This window comes from Canis aureus, chromosome 7 (genome assembly GCF_053574225.1).
Source record: "Canis aureus isolate CA01 chromosome 7, VMU_Caureus_v.1.0, whole genome shotgun sequence".
Lineage (NCBI taxonomy): Eukaryota > Metazoa > Chordata > Mammalia > Carnivora > Canidae > Canis > Canis aureus.
Genome location: NC_135617.1, coordinates 13,435,826 through 13,458,167, shown reverse-complemented (window position 1 = coordinate 13,458,167; position 22,342 = coordinate 13,435,826). Strand labels below are relative to the sequence as shown.

At 36.0% G+C, this 22,342-nt stretch overlaps 1 protein-coding gene across 5 annotated transcripts in view; it reads left to right on the top strand.

Moving 5' to 3' along the window:
• Positions 1–22,342, top strand: part of GRIK2 (glutamate ionotropic receptor kainate type subunit 2) — a 1,064,497-nt gene that overhangs the window by 214,289 nt on the left and 827,866 nt on the right. The window contains exons 9-10 of one of the 5 annotated variants that reach the window (XM_077902955.1): positions 1,418–1,522; positions 21,592–21,645. The exons of 3 other annotated variants lie outside the window; for them this stretch is intronic. The gene's annotated coding sequence lies outside the window, so the exon portion shown is untranslated. The remainder of the gene's footprint in view (positions 1–1,417; positions 1,523–21,591; positions 21,646–22,342) is intronic. One more of the 5 variants, XM_077902954.1, reaches the window with a different exon arrangement.

Here is a 22,342-nt window from a genome sequence, read left to right as displayed (position 1 = left end):
AGCAGGCCTCCCTCCTAGTTTCTGGTGATTGCCATGGCTTGTGACCTCATAACTCTTATTTTCACAAAGTGTTCTCCCTGTGTCCATGTCTGTGTCCAAATTTCCTCTTTTATATGAATATCACTCATATTGAATTAGTGGCCCACTCTATTCCAGTAATGTCTCATTTTAAGAGATATTATAAGAGATATAACCATTATAAGAGATATATAACCCTTATAAGAGATATAACCATTATAAGTATAACCTATAATGGTACTATTAACAAATAAGATTATACCTTATTTGTTATACCTATAATGGTACTATTAACAAATAAGGTCACATTCTAAGTTACTGGGGATTAGGACCTCCACATGTGAATTTTGTAAGAGGATACAATTGAACATATATACCTATATTCATACTTGTAATTTGATGTCCAATGCCTGGGGCAGAGGTTTCAGCTAAGGACAGCCAACTCCTCTGACATATGATTTCCATAGTATGACTGCAGATGTTTGTAAAAACTAAGGAAAGGACATTAGAAACAGACCCATCCACTGATTTTAGTGTTTAGAAGAGGTCTTTAAACTTCTTTTGTTATATTTAATTAATAAATAAGATACTTTGATTTTTGTCATTAAAGATATTATATTCCTATTTCTTTTTTTAAAAGCTTTTATTTTATTTACTAATAAGAGACAGAGATAGAGGCAGAAACACAGGCAGAGGGAGAAGTAAGATTGACGCGGAACTTGATTGTGGCTCTGCAGGATCACGCCCTAAGCCGAAGACAGGCGCTCAACCACTGAGCCACCCAGGCATCCCTATATTCCTATTTCTGTTTCTCTTTGAATTAAGCTGTTTTTGAAGCAATTACAGAGACAAATCAGACCTTTATGATTAAAGATCAGTAGCCATTGCTTATGTTTCAGCTTTTTCTTTGTCTCAATAAAATGATGAAAAAGATTAATTTATACCTTTAAAAGATTCTTCTGCAACAGAATAGTTTGCTTTGCCCAAACCTCTTATCCTTCCATGCAGTTATTATTATTAGCTTAAATCTTTTCTCCTATCTTGTTTTCACAGCATGATGCAGCCTTAGTCCTTGACTACAAAGTTTTGATGAAAAACTATATAGGAAAGGGAATTTAGGAAGGCCCATGTGCCAGATATAAAATGTCAACAAGCGTTTGTTCCTCTTGCTTTGGTTATAATTTTTCAGGCAGTGTGCTGAGTGCTACTTACTGCTTTATTTTCCTTTGATTTATTTTCATATACAATAGACATTATTTTCTCTATTTTTTCTCTTCAGATAGTATTTAGAAATGACATTGTTTCTCTACTTATCCTTCTTTTCTCAGAATTTTTAAAATGTTCCCTTATTATTTATGTTGTTATTCTCTATCCTTTTCCTTCTTTTTCTTCTTTTCAGACTTTTTGAACTCTTCAGGTGAAACTGAACTCTGCTTTTGGTGACAATGTAACTTCATAGACAAGAATGATTACTCTCTCTGTTAGATCAAAATTGAGGGTTAAGGTAAGCTATTTTCAGAAACTAGGCACAAACAGGATCTTTTTGCTGTTTTAGGTCTGGCCCTCAGGTAGCCATGAAGTCACTAAAGGTCATTCAACTGAAATAGAGTCCTCTCTGGGGAGTCACTGCTCCTGACATTCAATTAGGTTATTCAGTGTGTCCACCCTGCAAAGAGAAGCTTTGTATTGCTTCTGTGTAAAACAGTAAAAGTAAATGAAAGCTGGTATACTTGAAGATTCTGTTTTTAAACAAAAACCAGTATAGGCCTTTAATTTCCAGGAGAACAAGAACCATGCAATTTCTAATTTAATGTGGCACCTAAACCATTGTATTGTGAACATTCTCTAAGGACCAATTGTTTCTTGAATTCATATCTTTCTAGACCATTGGATTCCTCATTCATGTAGACTTAGCAGAAATCCACTGTGAGGTTCTTTATTCAAGATCCTCCCTAGCTTATAAGACTTGGTTTAAAAAACAAACAGAAATATTGCATTGCTGGGGATTTACCCCAAAGATACAGATGCAATGAAACACTGGGACACCTGCATCTCAATGTTTATAGCAGCAATGTCCACAATAGCCAAACTGTGGACGGAGCCTCGGTGTCCATTGAAAGATGAATGGATAAAGAAGATGTGGTCTATGTATACGATGGAATATTACTCAGCCATTAGAAACGACAAATACCCACCATTTTCTTCGAGGTGGGTGCAACTGGAGGGTATTATGCTGAGTGAAGTAAGTCAATTGGAGAAGGACAAACCTTATATGGTCTCATTGATTTGGGGAATATAAAAAATAGTGAAAGGGAATAAAGAGGAAAGGAGAAAAAATGAGCGGGAAATATCAGAAAGGGAGACAGAACATAAAGACTCCTAACTCTGGGAAACGAACTAGGGGTGGTGGAAGGGGAGGTGGGCGGGGGGTGGGGGTGACTGGGTGACGGGCACTGAGGGGGGCACTTGATGGGATGAACACTGGGTGTTATTCTATATGTTGGCAAATTGAACACCAATAAAAAATAAATTTATAAAAAATAAATAAATAAAATTGCAAAAAAAAGAAATATTGAAGTGTTAATGAAGATTTCCTGTAGTCATGAAGAAATCATGAAGAATATCCTCATTCTCAAGAAGATCAAAGAGGCACATGGAGTAGAGTAGAGGAACAGGTTTTTAAATCCTACTCTTGGAACATTGTGGCCTCATGAAGATGCTTCAGATGGTGAAGCAGCAAATTATTTACCACATAACAGTTAAAATTATAATTTCCCAAGGATCTTATTCATCAATTTATCATTTTATATAAATTATATATATATAATATTGAATATATATTAAGTTATATGTATATATGTAATTTATCTTACTTAAAATCCCATTATATAAAATGTCATTTGAAAAAATCAGGTAAGATTTTTTTTTTCAGGTAAGGATGTTTATATCATATGTACTTTAATATTTTGGTTATTAATAACAAAAAGTAAGTAGAGATGAGAGACAAATGTCTTCTATACTTCTTTTTTATTTTTTTAAGATTTTTTAAATTATTCATGAGAGACACAGAGATGGAGGCAGAGACATAGGCAGAGAGAGAAGCAGGCTCCCTGTGGGTGCTGCCTGATGTGGGACTTGATCCCAGGACTCTAGGATCACAACCTGATCCAAAGGCAGATGCTCTACCACTGAACCACCCAAGTCCCCTAGATTTCTTTTTTAAAGGAAAAAGAGTTTAACTCTATTCCTTCCCAACTAGATTGCAGGTTCCCTGAAGCATTTTTTTTAATTTTTTAAAATTTATTTATGATAGTCACAGAGAGAGAGAGAGAGAGAGAGGCAGAGACATAGGCAGAGGGAGAAGCAGGCCCCATGCACTGGGAGCCCGATGTGGGATTCGATCCTGGGTCTCTAGGATCGCGTCCTGAGCCAAAGGCAGGTGCCAAACCGCTGCGCCACCCAGGGATCCCTCCCTGAAGCATTTTTAAATGATTTTATTACTTAATTTATTGTTTTCTGATTTACTATGACGGTACATCATAGGCACTCCACAAATTCTTATTAAATGAGTAATGGAATAAATTGGTAAATGAGACAATAAGCAGACAAACTAACCAGTCTTTCTCTAAGACCCCCCAATACTGTTTTGTTATACCAAATCACCTTCCAACAACCTGACTTCGGACAAGATGGCCGACTTGGACATGAAAGAGTTATATTAGAATTGGGCTGAGTATAGCTTTCCCCTTCTTTCTTGGGAAGTTAGAAGTTCTATTCTTGTTCTGCCCTGATTCTGAGCAGCAATGACCTAGTATACATGGGATAGCAAGTAGGCCAGCAGATACTACCCTTTCATCTTGAGTCATAAAAGTTGGCATTTTGGATTTTTGACATTTAGCTAAGTCTTTGTGACAGCACTCTCCCTAGCTTCCTACATGACATGTGGGATGAAATCCGGTATAGCAAAGTTCCATATGATTTCTTGCTGCATGTGATATGCAATAATAGATTGGATGAGTAAATTTCTTTTTTTTTTTCACTATACATAGATGCAAAACTACAAATAGAGAAATAAAGAATGACATAATCATGTAACTGCCAAAGAGATATGCATTATATCAAGAGCCAGGTCAAAAATACAAGGAAACATATTTATACAATGTATTTTAGTATATTTTCCCTAATTTTTGGCTAGTAGCATGGAGGCTTAAAAATATGTATGTAACATGTGTAACATATTATATGAAAAATTTGACTTTCTGTTTCAATTCAACAATTATTTAACATAGCACTATGTATAAAATGAATATTAAAAATGGGACAAGAGGGTCACTTGGGTGGCTCAGTCAGTTAAGCATCCAACTCTTGATCTTGGCTCAGGTCATGATTTCAGCGTTGTGAGATTGAGCTCCACAATGCTTAAGATTATCTCTTTCACTCTGCCCCCACTCCCAAATTGCCCCAAAATGGGGCAAGATATGGACCTTGATTTCAAGAAGCCTATAGTGGAGTCTTGATAAGAACACAAATAATTATAATTAAGACAAAGTAAGTAAGAAAAGTACAAATAATTTAAATGGAGTTTAAAGAGCAGAAACTAATTCATGGAATTGAGATAATGAAAAGGATGGCTTTTAAGATGGACATGAAAAGATATGATTTTTGTTTGGTGGGGATAAAGGTATTGAAGAAAGAAGAGCATGAACAAAGCTGTGGCTATGGAAAGCAGTCTATATTTTGGAATAGCAAACAGTTAAATGCATCTGGATCCTAAGGCACACTTGGAGAAGTAGTAGGAAATGAAATTAGAAAGAAAGGGTGGTCTTACTGCATAAGGGCCTAAATATTAGGTGAAATACCCAGACACATTTAGTTGGAAAAGTGGTGCCCCTGAAAGAGTTTGAGGGAGAGAAGAGTAGGTTTGGCACAATGGTTTAAGAAATATGGTCTGACAGAAATTAGGCAGAGAGAGATAAAAGGGAAAATGAGTTCTGAAATTATTGTAATTCTCTAGTGCCTGGATTATTGAGAGGGGTTGGAGAAGGGTTACCTAGGGTTTAGATGGGGAAGAAATGGCACATTCAATTCAGATAATTTGAGGAGAGTTTAATAAAGGGACTATTTTCAAAGCTGTGAATAGCTGGGGGGATAGGGGGTGGGGAGGAATCACTAGGGATAAGTAATGCAATTATTTGGGACTTGTTAGAGCTAAGACCCTCACCATCTCTAGGTCTAAAATGATGTGGGGCAGAGAATTTATCAGATCTCATGGGAGAATTGTGTGGAGCAGAGAGCCTTTAGTAGAGAGGCAGAGCCAATCCATAGCAACCCCAGGGAAAATATCATCGCCTTATTCTCCCCTTTCCTTCTGGTTTCTTGGTAGAGCTCCCCATTGGCCAAACACAACTAGAAGCCAGAAGTCAAGAAAGCTTTTCAGGTCATTCACTTAGGTCTGATTCCCAGGGCACACAGCAGGGTAGAGAGTGATCTGGAGGGCAAATTAAAGCTATCCTGGATAGTTATGGACCAAGGTAGGGTACTTTAGGGGAGATGCCACACAGAGAGTTGGAAATGGAATGCTGCAGGAAAGTTGAATTAAAGATGCGTTTTGAATTGCTGAAGTTATATGAATGGATGAGTTTATGGGGGAAAATGCATGAATAGGGAGAAAAAAATAGTAGATTCATAGAATAGAACTTTCAGGAAAAGCTATATTTAAAAGACTGGAGAACAAAGAGGAGATATCAAAGAAAATAAGGAAGAAAATAAAATAAGAACCAAATGATGGAGATGAAGGAAAGAGCCAGCATTGGGGAGGAAAAGGAGTCAGAGAAGAACCCCAATACAAAACACAATTTTAAGAAGGGTTGAATAGACTATTATTGGCTCCTTGCTAACTTAGGGTAAATAGTTGGTTTTATCAATAAACCAAGTGGACTTCTGTTGTGTTTTGGATTTGGGGAAATAGGAAAGAGAATACAGTTATAGTGAATAAGTTGAGGCCAGGAACAAATAATCACATCCTTACTTTTCCATTTAATTCCATTTTCTTCAGCTAATCCTCTTGCTTCTTCTCTTTCTTCTTCCACCTTTGCATGTATTAACATCTATAATAGCCTAGACACTTTACCTACCTACTGTGTTCCATTTCAAAACAACAGAGTATGGTAGATATTATCTTCATCTTATGTGAAAGCAAGTTTGGTCATGTAAGTAAGTAAGGATTAGACTCATTTTATTTTTAATTTTTTATAAAGATTTTATTTATTTACTCATGAGAGACACACACAGAGAGAGGCAGAGACACAGGCAGAGGGAGAAGCAGGCTCCATGTAGGGAACCCGATGTGGGACTTGATCCTGGGTCTCCAGGATCAGGCCCTGGGCTGAAGGCAGATGCTCAACCACTGAGCCACTGAGGCATCCCTAGACTCATTTTAAAAACCAAAACTCTTAAACTCCAAAGCTGCATACTTTTTTTACAGTGATTGGCACATAGCAGTTATCATCTAGTTGAAAAAGGAATGAATGAAGTGTGGCATAGAATGCTGCTGAAGAGACCGGCCTTGCTATCAAATACAATGTGAACTCTATTAATAAAAATTGCTTTTAACTGCTCTGAGTATAATTACATCATGAAAATACTCCCCTTAGAGAAAGTTACTATATAAATATTGGATGAATCATGAGTATTTTCTACAATGCAAATGTTGGAATCAAATGAAATCTCTTGGTTGTAAGGTCCTTAGAGTAAAATATTTTTATTATGTTGTTGTTACTGATTTTGCCCCCAAGGAAATGGATGACATAATTCTAGATGCTTTATGATGTGCCACGTTCATCGTTCAGCTTACAGTATATAAATCAAGATATTGTCAATTACTCACAATGTGATCATAGTAAGTTTTTGTGAAATCAATGACATCCAAGAGTTCAGGCCAGGAGAGAAAGCAGAATTCTGTGCAAATAAGGAATGATGGGAGCTCTCTGACCTATGCCCTTCCTCAAAGGAAAAATGAAAGCACCCACAGTTCACCCTTATTGTGGTTGAAAAATCAGAACTGAGCAATCTGGTCTGTTCTTGAAATGTTTGCCTTAAATAAGAAGTGTCCATACTTTTTTAGTATCCCCGCCAACACAAATAACACTTAGTCTTTCATTCATGAACTTTTGCTACACTGTTAAGAGAATACCATCTGTCTACCATGTAACATTTAGTAATGATTTTTTTTGGTAGCAAATACATTGACATTACAGAAATTATTGGATAAATATCTTTACCATCTTTTAAAACTTTCAATTCGGCATGTACACAGATTTCCTTATTTTTTTTCTCCCTTTACTGTTTCTCCTTAGAAATTCCTTCAGTTGTGTGTAATTTTGCATAGTGCTGTCCTTAGACTACTTGGGACATACTGTAGATAATTAACATCTGCTCACACTTGTAGAGAAGTGACACATTTTATTTTCCTCCCAGTGCAATCAGAAAAGTGACACTCAGAAATGTTAAGTGATTTAACATTGAGGTAAGTATGGAATTAGCAGGGCCATTGAATGACCCACTGTCCAAATAACAAGTCCAGCGCTCTGCAATTCGCCAATTAGACAGACTGTGTTCAGAGCACTGAAACAAAATAATCTCCACACCCACCTTTGCATATCCAATTGATACATGTGTTAAAATTGGTGTGACTATAGAGTGGAAAGGCCCAAGGTCTTTTAGTTCTCTAATCTTGCTTTTGTGGTCATTTATAGACACTAACAGATTTTAATTTCCTTCTGTCTCTTCTATTGCAAATCTCGTACTAACTTCAAAGAAGCTTCTTCAGGGGAATAATGAAGTAATGCTTACATATTGTTAAAAATGAAGAATTCAGGGGTAGCTGGGTTGCCCAGTTGGTTAAGTGTTTACTCTTGGCTCAATAAATGATCCCAGGGTCCTGGGATTGAGCCCCGCATTGGGCTCCCTGCTCAGTGGGGAGCCTCTTCTCCCTCTCCCCCTGCTCCTGCTTGTGCTCATTCTCTCTCTCTAACTCTATCTCAAATAAATAAATAAATAAATACATCTTTTTTAAAAATGAAGAATTCAATATTACTTTAGAACTTTTTATCTATGATGGGTTTTGAAGGAAGTATTGAGTCATGTGAAAGTGAATTTTTCAAGCAAATAATCATCGTGTGTGACTGAAAAATGAAAATACAAAGAAAGTCTGAAAGATTATGGCAAATTTAATGGAATATTAAAATATCAAGGGAAGAAGAAAATTATGTCTCTTTTGAAGTAGTAGATCCTAAATTTATTTCATGACAAAGGAATGCATTGATTTGATCAAAGATGTTAATTTTTAAGTTCTAGAATATATAAAATGATGTTTACTTGCTCCTGACTTCATAGTCTTCTAAATTATCCACATGGATACCTTCTGTAATCAGTCAACTTATTTATCCAGTAAAAATAATTTTTAAAGAGTTTGTGTTGGCATCATTTCTCTTCAGTGAGAATCTATAATTATTTAATATCATACCTAATACAGACATGGTGAACTTGATAGTTATTTGAGATCCAGACAAAAGGAGAAATCCAATCCTAAAAATATAAAATCAACTGTAAGGTGAACATAGAGGTATCACTGTTATTTCTGGGCAAGTCAACATCATTTTCTTAGTATATCAAGTTCATTATAATCATACAGGTAAATTGGATTAAAAATATTTCTCTCAGCTGTTATGCATTATCTGGAAATAATGACAATTATCTGTTTGAAGCTGTTATCTGATATATTAAACAATTAAAGTGCCTTCTATGTCCATTCACTGTGTTAAGCACTGGGATTCAATAATGGTACTAGCAATCTCTGGAGCTTTGTGGAAAAGATACAATACAGTGCAAGTTTTAATAGAAATTGAATTGTAAAAGAAATAGGAAATAATAAGAGAAATTTATAATTTTATCTGAAAGGTTCTTTCCCCCACACATTCACTTTAAAAGAAAGCTTATTTGGATTTCCTTGTTCTTAAGTTTCACGATTCCTATTATTGGAATAAGTCTGAAATAATCACATTTGATTCGGGGTTGAAAGAGTCTAGAAGTATCCCTTATATATGTTTCTTCTGCATAATTTCTGCAATAGCAGTGCTTGCCTCTTTGACCTCAGGATCAGGGGAGAATGTGAGTGAACACACTATAAAAGCACTGTCCAGGTAGATTACTGGCATTCCATTCCAGAATTAGTGAACCAACCTAAAGTACATCTACTCTAACTGAGGTTTACATTTGTGGATAGAGTTAAGGTGGCAAGGGAAGAAAAAGTGTCACAATTTGGAACTCTAAGAATATTAAAGGTTTTTAAAAATGTTGTTTGTTTTTTAATTTTACAAATGAAAGCAACATGTTCCTGGTCAGAGCTAGTTAATGGAGGTGGAACCAGGGTGTTGGCATTAGGAATGGGAATTCAGTGCCTATTCTGGACTGCACTTCTCTTTACAGTGATTGGCAAAAGCATGTTGAGGAAAAAGGCTTTAAATAGGGACAGGAAGCCTGGTGGCCCAGTGGTTTAGTGCTGCCTTCAGCCCGGGGTGTGATCCTGGAGACCCCATCCATCCTGGGATCGAGTCCCACATCGGACACCCTGCATGGAGCCTGCTTCTCCCTTTGCCTGTGTCTCTGCCTCTCTCTCTCTGTACCTGTCATAAATAAATAAATAAAATCTTTAAAAATAAATAAATAAATTTTAAAAATAAATAAATAGGTAGGGACATGGAGCCCAGTGCTCTTTTCTACCATGTTTCCATGAGATAGCTCCTCTTTCTAGATCTACATCTCTTAGAGACAGTCTTTTTAAAAAATTGATGTATAATTGACATATAACAATATATTAGTTTTAGGTGTATAGCAATGATTTGATATTTGTATATATTGACAAGTGATCACCACAAGAAGTCTAGTTAGAAATTATCACCATTCTTGATTAGGGAAATTTTTTCTTGTATTGAAAACTTTTACGATCTGTTCTCTTAGCAACTTTCAGTTATACAATACAATATTATTAACTATAGTCACCATGCTGTAGATTATATCCCTATTACTTATTTCATAACTGGAACTTTGTACCTTTGACATTCTTCACCTATTTTTCCCACCTCAGACTGCCCCCCCCCCCAACCCCCTGCCTCTCACAACAGCCAATCTGTTCTGATTCTATGAACTAAATTTTGGTTTTATTTTATTTTTTTAGGTTTTTGTTTGAGATTCCACATTGAAGTGATATTGTGAATTGTCTTTTTCTGTCTGACTTACCTCACTTAGCATAATGCCCTCAAGGTCCATGCATGTTGTCACAAATGGCAAGATTTTATTTTATGGCTGAATAGTATTCCCTTGTATTTATATACCACAACTTCTTTATCTGTTTATCTATTGATGACCACTTAGGTTATTCCATATGTTGGCTATTGTGAATAATGTAATGAACATGGAAGTGCAGTGATCTCTTCAAGGTCCTGATTTCATTTCCTTTGGTTATATACCCACAAGTGGGATATGGGTCATATGGTAGTTTTTTTGTGGGTTTTTTACTATTGAGTTGTAGGAATACTTTGTATATTTTGGATATTAATCCCTTATCAGATACATGATTTGCAAATATTTTATCCCATTCAGTAATTGCCTTTTCATTTTGTTGATGGTTTTCTATGCTGTACAAAGGTTCTTGCTTTTTTGAAGTACAGCATAACACATTGACCTGGGAGGAAAGAGAAGGTCATAGATTGGTTACAAAGTATTTGTGAAACATTAGGCTTGTGTCTGAATTCCTTTGAGCTTCAATTTTCCAAATCAGTAAAATAAGGGCTTGAATCAGATTTCTAATAAACAATTTCGCTCTAAGATGCCATATTGGGCTATATTTTCTCTGGGAGCCAATGATGTTGGACATTTTGATGATACAAAAAAAAAATCATTGTCTCATGCCTAAGAAGAATCAGCAATATGGTCTGGGAGGACCTTGATTAGATTCAGGAGGTACTTTGGTCTTGGGAAAGATGTCATTTAAACATATTCTTTGAAGAAAGTTAACACAAATGCTGGTAGCCTGGGAATTTTAGCACTTAAATATATGACTGCTTCTGAGAGAAGTGAAAATATTCTTTCAAGTGAGATTCCTGGGACAGCATGAATTAAAGTTACTTTCTTAGAACAAAGCTTCAACAGATTAAAAAAAAAAATCTGTTCCTTGTTAACACTGAACCATTCCTTGACAGTATTTCCTGTCTGCATGTTTTATCTTCCCTAGCAGAAGTGTAAACTCCTGGAAAGCCAAGATAGAATAAAATACAACTTTGTATTCTCTACATTGAATATATTCTCTATTGCCTTTCATATAATACATGCTCAATAAATGCATGAATAAATGAGACTAATAAGTGAATAGGTGTTGAGATATAGCATAGGCAGAAGTGTAGGGTAATAAGGTCAACCATAAACTGATACCATTGACTCAGTCTGTCTACTCCTAAGATCATTGGCCTTTAAAATCTGATTTTGAAATTTGGAAAAGGTGAGGAGAAAAAGAGGAATTATTTCAACTTGAGGGAATAGGTTTTATGAGGAAAAGTTTCAAGTTTACCTTAGTTTTACTCACCTAAGAAAGAATACATTATTTGAAGAAGGACAGAGTAAATTCAATTATATATACAGGTGTGCTATTATCACCTTCTTCCATTAGATGGACAAAGCTAAAATTTGCTTTAAATATTCAAATATTTCTAAAGTTAAATTTTGGAAATATTTGAATTTTGTATCATATACTAACCAGATTAGTCTGAAAACTATAAAGTCGTGTGCTTTCTGTTTACAACACGATTTTATATACATAATTCCATTTGTTCTCATTTTATTCTCACAAATATCCAGAAAGAGAGGTGGACTAGATGTTCTTTTCATTTCTGGGAAAATAAATCTGCAGCTTCGAGAGATTTAACACTTTTCCCAGGGACTCATGACCAATAAGTGCTAGTTAGAACCAGAACACAGGCTTCCTGACTTCTACTGTAGTATCCTTTACTTAGGACACCCTGCCTCAAAGGTAGAAATGGAGTCACTTCCTAAAATTCTAGGTTCTCAATAATATGTAATGCCCCCTCAAGCACAATGAAATATTGGACTTCTGGACCACATCTAGTTATTATTAATACTTTATGCTTGTAGATCTACAGTAAATGCTCAAAACATATTTAAATCCTTAATTGTGAGATCTCTTATTCTGAATGCATTTCCCTAGGATTCACTTGATTCTGAATTTTCAAGGATAAAGTTGTGACAACAGTCCACATTGCTATGCTGATGGGTTAATTTTCTCCTTTCTGCCTTCAAATGTTTTAAATTCGTCAAGAAAAGGCACTTTCTTTCTCTTGTTTGCCTCCTTACTTCAAAAGAGGAGGCAGGAGCCCATTGAGAGAGGTGGCTTGGGTACACAGCATGAGCTGTCCAAGCTGGCTGGAAGCAGTAGCACAGGCAAAAAGAAAAACAGAATTTCAATTGCCAGCATGAGCCCCAAAATGGAATTAGTAAGAAACAGATAAAAACCATACACTGTAATTATATTCTGTCAAAGAGATCTCTAGCAGACTTTTTTTAGAAGTAACTATCAAACGAGAGGGGAATGGCTAAAAGTGTAATTTTCTCCTGTATCATTTTGCCACTTTAGTGATTAGAAGAAATTAAGTGAGTGCACAAAGGAAATTACCTACTGGGTCACTGAAAACCAACTTCTGTCCACAAAGGAGAAGTGATGTAGATGGACTTTCTCCCTTTTTAATTAAGAAATAATCTTTAAGGTGCATATTACTAAAATAATTCACGTATTTGCACAAACCAAAAATTCAATGAATATTCATGTATCTCTTCTAGTATATAAGGCACTGACTGAGTGTTCCAGTTCTTCAAAGGGCATATAGTCTAGTGAGTCTTGCACATAATAAATAGCTATAATAGAATGATGGAAAATGACAACCTTCATTCTAGAGAGAGAAAAGAAAGGATGGGGATTCAGAAGCAGGAGCAATGATTTCTAGTTGGAATAAATCAAAGAGAGCTTCTAGGAGGAATTAGATTTGGGCTAAACTTGGAAGATCATAAAGATTTCAATGTGTGGAAATAGTGGAGGCATTAAACCAAATATTCTACATGAAGAGAGCTGTATGAAAAAAGGATCCAGTGTGTGGCAAAAAAATCATAGAAGAGTCTCAGATTACACACAGCTCAGTTTAATCAGAGCATAGAATGTGTGAACATTAGTGGGAATATATGATTGGAAAGGTTGGCTAAAGGCCAAAAGGAATTTTTATTTTATTCTGTTCTTGATGGGAAACCACTCAATGTTCTTTAACTGGGAAGGAAATAATCAGAGCTGTGGTTCTGGAAGATTAATCTGGCAGTGGGTTATAAGACTGGGAGGTGGATAGGGATTCCAGTTAAGGGGTTATTGCAGTAGCCCCGGAAAGTTATGATGCATGGAGACTTTGGAGAAGCAGTAAGACTGGAAAGAAGTGGATGAGTAAAATATGCTGTTCATTCGTTCAATTAATAGATATTGGATACCATGGACTCTGCTGGGTTGTGAATTTATACTGCTGAGCAAGAAAGAAATGGTCTTTGCCTGTATAAAATTTACAGTATAGTAGCAGGCAGGAAACTATTCACATAATGTCAAAATCATGTAATTGCAAACACAGAATAGGCTACCAAGGGAATATATTTGGTTCTAGAAGAGCGTGTAATGGAAAATCTGACCCAAACTTGAGCAGGCAAAGAAGGGTTCTCTGTAGAAGGTTTGTTTGATATGAAATCAGGATGGGTGAGAATTAAATATTAAAAAGGGAGAGAGATGGAGCAGTATTCTAGGCAGAAGGATAGGATATTCAAAAGCCTTGAGATGAGAAAGAACTTGGTATTAGGTTCAGGCAACTGGGAGGAGACCAGTGAAGTTGAGACAGAGGAAAAAAGAGAGAAAACAGTGTGAAATGAGACTGAGACCATAAGTAGGGGCAAGAGCACTTCAGGTCTTCTGGGTCAGTGCAAGCCTTTGTACTTTGTCTAAGATGAATGGATTTAAAACAGTAGAGAGACAGTTACTTACAAGTTAAGTAGACTACTCTGTCAGTTGCATGGGGAATGATTTTGAGGTGGGCAAAATGGATGTGAGACTGATACACTAGTCCAGGTATGAAGTGATAATAGCATGAACAATGTTGGCTTCAGAGGAGGAGAGAGAAGCAAATTATATGACTGATTTTTTTAAAGATTTTATTTATTTATTCATGAGAGAGAGAGAGAGAGAGGCGGAGACACAGGCAGAGGGAGAAGCAGGCTCCAGGGAGGGAGCCCGACATGGGACTCGATTCCGGGACTCCAGGATCACCCCTGGGCTGAAGGCAGGCACTAAACCGCTGAACCACCCAGGCTGCCCAGCATTGTAAAATCTTGTAAAAGCAAAGTAAGTAAGTAAATATTCACGAGGACTAATTTAGTTAGAATCATTGAAGATTAAATTTTATTTGAGAATGCCTGGAACCCAAGACAAATAGGAAAGAATGAGTATCATATAAATTCATTATCTGATAGCAATAATAAAAGTAGGTGATATTAAATAATGAGTGGTTTCTATTATACGTGTACTGTCTCATTTAGTCCTCATTAAGGCCCATGAAGTAGTTATTACTCTAACATTTATTTTTCACATAAGGGTACCTGGCCTACAGAGGGAAAGCAGCTTTGCTAAGATCACTAAGGTAATGAGTGGCAGAGTGCTGCTTAGAATCTGGCACTCTGACCCAGAGCCACACTCTTTTTACTAAGGTATGTGGATTTCATTTACAGTGACTCTTCAGAGAAGACAAAGTTTCTTTTGGTACCAAACTCTAAAATGAATTGGTCACATGGGATCTTGTGTAGGGGGGATTGAACAATGCTCTGGAAAATGTCTATGTACTTTAAGGAGATGTAGTAGCCATTGATGTTTTTGTTATCAGTGAATGTCCAGGTAGGTAGGATTCTTTAATACCTACTTCTTGGTTCATGTCTGCTGCATATACTAACAGCTTGCAGTAGCCCTTTGTCCTGCGAAGAGAATTTACCCAGATTCTGATTCCTGTCCTCAATTTTGAAAGCCTTCACTTACCTGCTTTGTAGGATTTTCATTCTCGTCTCTTATAACTGCTTCTCTTCTGCTGAGCTTAGAACTGTTTACTTATTGAAATGGTCAGAATTTTTTTAATCAGAAAAGTAATATTTGTTCATTATATAAAATTTGGAGAACTCAAAAAATATAAAGAAGAAATCAAAGATCACTTTTAATCCCTTCACTCCTATATAACCACTGGAAACATTAGAAATCCTTACTGCATTTGTTCTATGGATTAACATATATTTATGAAGTATGTTTTGATTTAGGCTCTGTGTTAGATACTACGTATTAATATTTATATAGGTGAAATAATACTGTGAACTATGTTTTATAAAATGCTTTCCTTGCCTACAGATTTTGAATAATTTCCCACACTATTAAATATTTCTCTTTGAAATAAATGTGTTTCATCAGAAGGGTAAACATGCTATGTTTACTCAATTCTATATTGTTAGGTACCCAGGTTTTCTTCCCATTGTTTTGACAATTATAGGCAAACCTGCTATGAACATTGTACATAAATATCTATCTATCCATGGGTCTGGCTTTTGTCCTTAGGAAAATTCCTAGAAGGTAAATTGCTGTATTAAAAGGAATTTTAAAAATCTGATTATTTAGAAAAATTGACTTTTCTCCAGGGTACTGTGTCCTTTTATTTTCTTCTAAAGCACTTTTTTTGAGAGATGGTTGCACATATTTAATGTATGCTACTAAGTGAGTTTGGAGACAGTATATACCCATGAAACTATCACTATAATCATGGCTATAAACTTATCACCTCTAAAAGTATATATATGTATATGTATATACATATACAAATATATATATATATTTGTTTATCTATTTATCTATTTATTTATATCCATGCTTTTCTCTTATGGTAAGATCACTTAACAGATTTACCTTCTTAGCAAGATTTTAAGTATACAATACAGTATTGTTAACTATAGGCCCTATGTTGTACAAAGCTTATTCATCTTGCATAACTGAAACTTTGTAGGGGATACTATATCTTACATTAAATGTGAATGTACATAGTAAATAACCCCGTGCCTCACACTTAGTAGTTTCTCAATAAATGAGAACTGTTATTATTCAAGATAAGCAAACCACAATTTGTCCTTGAGCTTAATTATGAGGAATATGATTATCAAATGGGAATATTTTCTTTAGAAAAGTAAACTTTTCACTACCTAATTTTCTTAAACAATTTCTGTGTTTATTCATGTTATTTTCAAATGATAATGATGATGATAAGCACTTTTTTAGATCAGGTACTGAATTAAAATTTTTTTGGTCTTGCATATCACTAATCTTCATAGGCATAGGCACTGTTCTACCCATTTTATTAGAAAATTGAGACCAGAGGGGATTATGTGATATACCCAAAGTTACATTGAGCTTAAGTGGCAGAGCCAGGCTTCAAGGCAGATATTCTGATGCCAAAGTCTGCACATTTCACCATGACTCTATAAGAGAGAAGGAAAATAATGTCAAAGAATGAAAATGACCTGTGATAACATTTCTGTTGCTAAACTGATGGCCTCAAGTTGGACAGTAACAGCTTATCCATAGTAGGCTAACCAATATGTTTTGTTTTTCTTTTTAAGATTTTATTTATTTATTTATTTGAGAGAGAGACAGAGACAGAGATAGTGACAGAGATAGTGATAGCATAAGCAAGAAGGAGAGGGAGAAGCAGGCTCTTGGGGGTTCAATCCCAGGATCATGAGATCATGACCAGAGGCAAAGGCAGATGCTCAACAGACTGAGCCACCCAGTTACCCCCAACCAATACTTTTTCTGTATAGTTTCTTCCCTCTTTTTTTCTATTTCTCTTTTATTTTTATTAAGCCCATCCCCAGGTTGCTTAGTTTTTTTTTTTTCTCCATTACTGCCGTCAAAATTGCCTTTATGAATGGGTCTCATAAATCATTTATTTAAGATTTCTCAAGATTTGCAACTGTATTTTAATAGGAGCCAGCATTTTAATTCAAATCCACGTAAGTAAAATGATGACATTTTAAACTTTCGATAACTAGTGGGGTAATTAAATTTGTGGGGACAGAAGAATCTTTCTGAAAGGACACAGGGTAGGCAGTCATACATATCGTTTACTCAGAACACCAGCCTTTAAGTTTGATGTCTTCTCTCTTTCCTCTTTACCTTCTTCCCTGACTTCTTTCCTCAGCTATTTCTTGAGAGCAATTTAGGAAAGTAATAAAAATGAATGCATCAATGCTTTGAGAAACAAGCAAAGTGATTGAAAAGTGATGTTTATGTTGATTACTTTCTTTTTCTTCAAGCTTTTGGTTTTTGGCTTTAGGACCTTTGGTCCACAGAAAGAGCATTATGCTAGACTAGTTCATATGAGGAGTAATGGAGATAGACAAAAAACTGGAAGAGCAGGAGTGAGGCAGCCACAAGTATTAGGAACCTTCACAGTGTCTGTTTTAACCCTTTGAGGCTCAGTGGTAACTATCCTGAAAGGAAGGATCTCCTTGAATTAAAGGAGCTTGTTTAAGAAAATGATGGATTTGCAAGTCTTCCTCCCTCCTACCAGCTATGACACTGTCTGGCCCTAAAGTTTTTGCCATGGTTCTTACTTCAAGGTGATAAAAATATATGTAGGAGTGGAAATATTCAAGGACATCATCATTCCCGATTTTTTCATTTCATTTTCCAAGTGAGCGGAGGATAATTTTGTGAGGTCATGGGATATGTAAGTATACACTTGTAGGTAGAATTTGTATGCAGTGGCCCTGGTGATTTCGAGAAACTGCCAAGGATCATCCAAACCCACTTTTGACTTCTACTATAATCAACCACCCAACCAACTGAACAACCCGAGGAATGCTACTGGACAGTGGGGCCTTTGATTTGTATTTCCCTGATGGCAGTGAAATGGGGTGACTGGGTGACAGGCACTGAGGGAGGCACTTGACGAGATGAGCACTGGGTGTTTTACTATACGTTAGCAAACGAACTCCGATAAAAAAAAAAGAAAAAAAAGTGGGGGCAAGCTGACAATTTTTTAATGTTATCAGTAAAGTTTTCAATGCCTAAATTTATAGACAAATTACTAGTTTATTCTGTAGTTGTTAGCTTAGGCTCTGCAATATCATAAATATCAAGACCTCATGACCTAAGACCACAGCAGAGTTTAGTTGGTATACCTTAGTGATTCACTATTCTCTGGCTGTATTTTGAGATCATGCATGGGTCCAACCAACTGAGCTAATTGGCTTGGTTATATCATGATTTTTCAGTGAAGGAAAGTGGTTGGTAGAAAGGGAGAGGATTAAACTCTTGTTTCTGTTCTTTCCAAGACTGCTATGTTCTACTGCCAGCTCAATTTTGTGCCATAGTTTGTAAAATGTAATCGGTGGAATGGGGGGTAGAAAGAAGACTGAATTCCTTCCTTCAGCTCCATAACAGATGCACCAAGAGGAAGTAAAGCTCTTTCATTCCAACTCAATAGTGTTTATACTCTCATTTTGACAACTGTGTTCACTTTTGAACAATTTAAGTCGAAATAAAGAAAGAAGTGATAAGCATCTCTGAAATGTGGATTGGAAAAGTTTGCTTTGATAGCCTGTATAAATGATCTGCTAGTTTGATTTCCAAGCAGCTTGCAAAGTTTACCTTCTCCACACATTTTCCTCTCTCAAACCTGTAATTCTAGCTGCCCTAAAGAAGAATACCATCTGTAATCTCAAGATCACAATCACCGTGGTATTGGAATCAAGTTACACAAAATCTTAAGGTCAAATATGAAACTTAAAGAAATCTTTTCAGTTCTCTGATATGGCCTTGTTGAGTGGACCTGGAAACTTGTAAGGAATTCTGAAGACAGTAGAGCGAAACAGTATTTGTATTCCTTCCCCCATCCAAAATAAACCTAGAAAGTATGCAAAATGGTGTAGAAACACAGCTCTTCCAAATTCATTTAGGCTATTTGGGCCTCTTCTGCTAACACTCATACAGAGCCTTAATACTTGGATATGCCCATCCTAGTCCTAGTCTGGACACGTGGAAATGTTTGTAAATTCCTGCCAAGCAAAGACAGGAGAAGGGAGCCATCTGGTGTGGGAGGTGTGTGCTGGTTAACTGTATCAGGAAGCAGGTGGCTAAGCTGCAGGAGGTTGCAGGCTGACAACTAGAGACAGGGCACTTTGTCGGTAGGATGGGCACCAAGACACCAAAGTAAGAGAAAGGAGTTTACCAAACTGGGTGAAAGAGTTTCAGTAGGAGAAACCGCTTTTTACTCTGGTTACATTTTGGCTAGCATTCAATTCCATTCCACAAACGTTTATTGAGTGCCACCACAGGGAAGACATTATGCCTTTTGGGAAATAAATAAGAAGAAATGTCATGGAAGAGAAGGAAGAGTAATTCTTTAGAGAAGAAAGAATCCTAATGGGCATGATGCCTCATAACCCCCAAAATGCCTGTGAGACCATGGCAGGCACTGTACAGATTATCCTGAAGCTGCATTCCTCCTGCTGTAGGAAGTGGCAGTGTAAAATATGCAACTAAATAAAACTAAACCTAGGTTTGTTTTATAAAGAGGGATTTTTCCTGTATCTTAAACACATATGTATTCTCTCAGGTTTGAATTTAATGTCTATCTCTCTCACACATACACACACACACTGTCCTTCTCAAATGCAGTTTATGTTAACCATTTAAAATTTTGTTACTCTAAGTTTGTGTAAGGTTGGTGCCAAGTAAAAATGGGTATGGAAAGGGTTATAAAAATAAGCACAGAACAAATACAGAAAACTTATGTTTATAATTTTTCTATATTTATATCATAAATATAGCATGTTCATAAAATAAACAATATGTTTATTACTTTATAATAAAATTATAATTGAAATAAATTTCATTAAATAGATGAAGAAGTCAAAACTCAGAGAATTAAATGACTTAACCAAAGGTCATACAACTCAGAGGTAAAATTGGGGACAAAATCAGTTCACATGCCTTTCAATCTAGAGGTTTTAAAAATGACAACTTGTTACTCTTTGAATATGAAAAACAAAATACATTTTATTGGAAACTGTGGGTTATCATCATCTTTCACCTCCTTTTCTTAGGTATTATCTGGGACTCAACAAATTCCTTTCCTGCCTTGCATTGTTGCCCTTCTGCTCTATACATGCTTTTAATAGATTAATCTTTATTTTTGAAAATATGTGCAACCTTTAGTCAGTAGTCATTTGATAAAGCTTTAGCATTTTGTTTCTTTATTCTTTCACATTCTACTAACAGATTAAGTTTTTTTATTTATTTTCTAAATTGGCTGTCTATTCACAGCTAAACTTCCTGGAAGTATATTTTGGCTGCATCTGGAACACTGGGATCATTGCAGGTTAATGTGAAAATACCTTTTGATAGATTATCTTTGCACAATATTCTGCCAAAATGCCTCGGCCCTAAATCACTTAATTTCTAGGCTACCCCATGTAATGAATTATACTGTCATAGGAAGTGCCACTTCAAAGGACATCAGAAAGAACCAGAATGTTCTTGAGTATGTTTCCCAGTAAAGTGATATAGGTGGGCGGGGAGCAGGGGGTGGGGAACTGGGTGACGGGCCCTGAGGGGGGCACTTGACGGGATGAACACTGGGTGTTATACTATAGGTTGGCAAATCGAACTCCAATAAAAAAAATATACAAAAAAATCTCTTTTTAAATCTAGAATTCTGTGGTGTAGAATCTTCAAAAATATTTTTATAATTTATGTATGGTGAGCTACAGGGAGATATTAGAAATAATATACATGATATGATGGAAAAAGTGTTAATACTCAGTTTGGGGGATGGTTTTGAGATATATATTTTTTCTTACAACATTAAAGTTTTAGGGGAAAAAATAACAGAAAACTAGGGAGAAGGAATCAATGTTTTAGGTAAGACTTAATTATAACTTAGAAAAAATCTGTTCTTGCTTTGTATTTTATTTACAATTATTCTTACAAAGACATGTTAGATGAACCATCCTTTCTGGCAATATATTGAATAATGAGAGTGATATGATGATACTGTGGTCCTGATAGCCTATAAATAGTCAGTAGGACCCTGGTGAGAATAATATAGTTTATTTCTGCTGCTTAAGCTTCAGTGTTCTCCTGCTCTCTGTACATTATAAATTTGCTTTGAGTCTTCCAACCACAGGTTAGGATTCTTTATACATGTATATACTTTGATACTAGAGTTAAGGTCTTACAAACAATTCTTTAAAATATCCTCTACATTTCCTCTAATAATTAACATTTAGACTGTCTATTACATTCAAGGCCTTGTCTTAGGGACTTTAAAGCATAATATCATTTCTAATCCTCCCAAGAACCTAGAAGGCACCACTTTTATCTCCATTTTACAGGTGAGAAAACTGATGCCCACAGAAATGAAGTTAATTGCCATGGTCACCCAACCGGTAAGTGGGAAAATGGATATTTGAGTCCAGGTCAGTCATACTCAGAGGTTATGCTCTCCATCACTGTGCTCTGATACTTCAGTGATGATTCCATGGTTCATATAAGCTTCTTCACAAGTAATTGGGAGGCAGCAATGCTCTTTGTGATTGGCCTCTACTGTCAATAGGTTCATAAAAATGGGTATTAAGGAGTAAAACAAAGATAAAATCTCCTGTGATCCTTGAGAAGAGGCATTGAGATCATCTAGTGACTTGCTAAGAGATAGCAACAGTAGTGCTGCCTGAGGACTTGTTAGAAATGCAGACTCTGCCTCCCTTTCACTCAGCATACTCAGAATATAGCAGGATGGTTTTCACATGCAAGGACCAAAGAACCCTAGACATCTGAAAGAGCATCTGTCAGGGCTACTGAGAGCCTGAAGCACTCATACCACCCACCTCAACCAGAGACGCTCAGGTTTGACTTTTTTCCCCTTTGTTTTGAACTTTTGTCAAATCTGAGACTCCAGTATTTCATTTGAAAACTAAATTTTGCTGCTTAAAAAAAAAAAAAAGAAGTTGAAAACCACTGATCTATACATGATCATGAGGTTTATACATGAGAAAAATGAAGTTCAATTAATGACTTGCCCCAAGCAAATTATTGGCACAGAACCAATAATGTGGAAGTGGGACCCACAGCCCAACTTTTAGGCCT